Source organism: Oryzias melastigma, linkage group LG21 (genome assembly GCF_002922805.2).
Source record: "Oryzias melastigma strain HK-1 linkage group LG21, ASM292280v2, whole genome shotgun sequence".
NCBI classification, from domain to species: Eukaryota; Metazoa; Chordata; class Actinopteri; order Beloniformes; family Adrianichthyidae; genus Oryzias; species Oryzias melastigma.
In genome coordinates, this window is record NC_050532.1 from 28,058,882 (window position 1) to 28,060,125 (window position 1,244).

Consider the following 1,244-nt stretch of genomic DNA (forward strand, 5'->3'; position numbering starts at 1 on the left):
GCCGTTATCACACCGGTAACCATCCAGGGGGGGGATAAAGAGAGAGGGAGAGCTCCTTTGTGCAGAACCCCCCCAACCTGCCATGAAAAGACTGACCCCCCCATACCTCTGAGTCTGAGCAGGCATTGCAGTTGATAAGAGCAAGGTTGGGGGGTGGGGGATGAGCAGCAGGAAGTGGGGGGGCGTTACCTGTGAGGAGCATCTTCAGTGATGCTGCAGCCTGTAACCCCCCCCATCTGAAAGCGTGGTGCCAGCAGTCTGATGAATATTCAGAGCATCCTGTCCTCTGGGGGGGGCTGACGCCAGCATCCGCCGCCTCTTGTGCTGCGGCTCTGCATGGTCGACCACGGCGGCCCCGCCCCCGGGTCCGGGCGGGGGGGCCCCACAGGGAACCAGCGCGCCCCGTCGGCGTGTTTAGGAAGTAACGCCGGCCCCCAGTGGGGGGGACGGAGGCCGCGGGGGCCGAACAAAGGCAGGACAGGATGAAGGTGAGGGCGGGGGGCCCACGGCCTTTCATGGCGAGGAGCCGTCTAGACATGAGCGCCTCACAAGAGAGAGCCGGCCCCTTTTTAATAAGAGCCCCCCCCCCCAGAAAGACCCCAAAACTATCACCCTCCTCAGTGCGTTGGGGTGGGAAAGGACGGCTGGTGGGAGGAGTCAGTGATCCGGAGCAGAACCAGAGCTTGACCTTGTTGATGGAGCGTGGGGGGGGCTAAGAGGGCCAGTGTGGGGGGGCTCTGACTTCACTTTGCAATAGATTCTGCTCGTGGAAGAAGGACTTCGTGACATTTGATGTTGGTTGAACTTCCAGCATCACCTGGCCGGCCGTGCAGGTGTCATGTGGGCGGGGCCTCAGGCTCTGAAGGATCAGGTGGGAAACACCTGATGTCCGTGGAGCTGAAGCGGTCTCAACAGGACCGTCAGATTTCATCCTAACCTGCCGTCACTGTGGGTGGGGGTGTGCGTCCGCCCCCCTCCCTCTCATAAAAACAATTACATGAAGCTGTTGGACTCATTGATACCTCATTAGATGGTTGTTCAGGGGCCTGTTGTCCTCATTAGGGGGGGGTGGGGGTATTTGTCAGGGTGTAAGTGACACCACGAGTAATGGGGGGCGTTAACAGGGTTAAACCACTGACCCAGACCTGCTCTTTGGGGGGGGGCATAGAGCTGAAATAGGACAGATTGAAGACCCTTGAGACCCCATAAAGACCATTCCACCTTCAGATGGTGCCCCCCCCCCC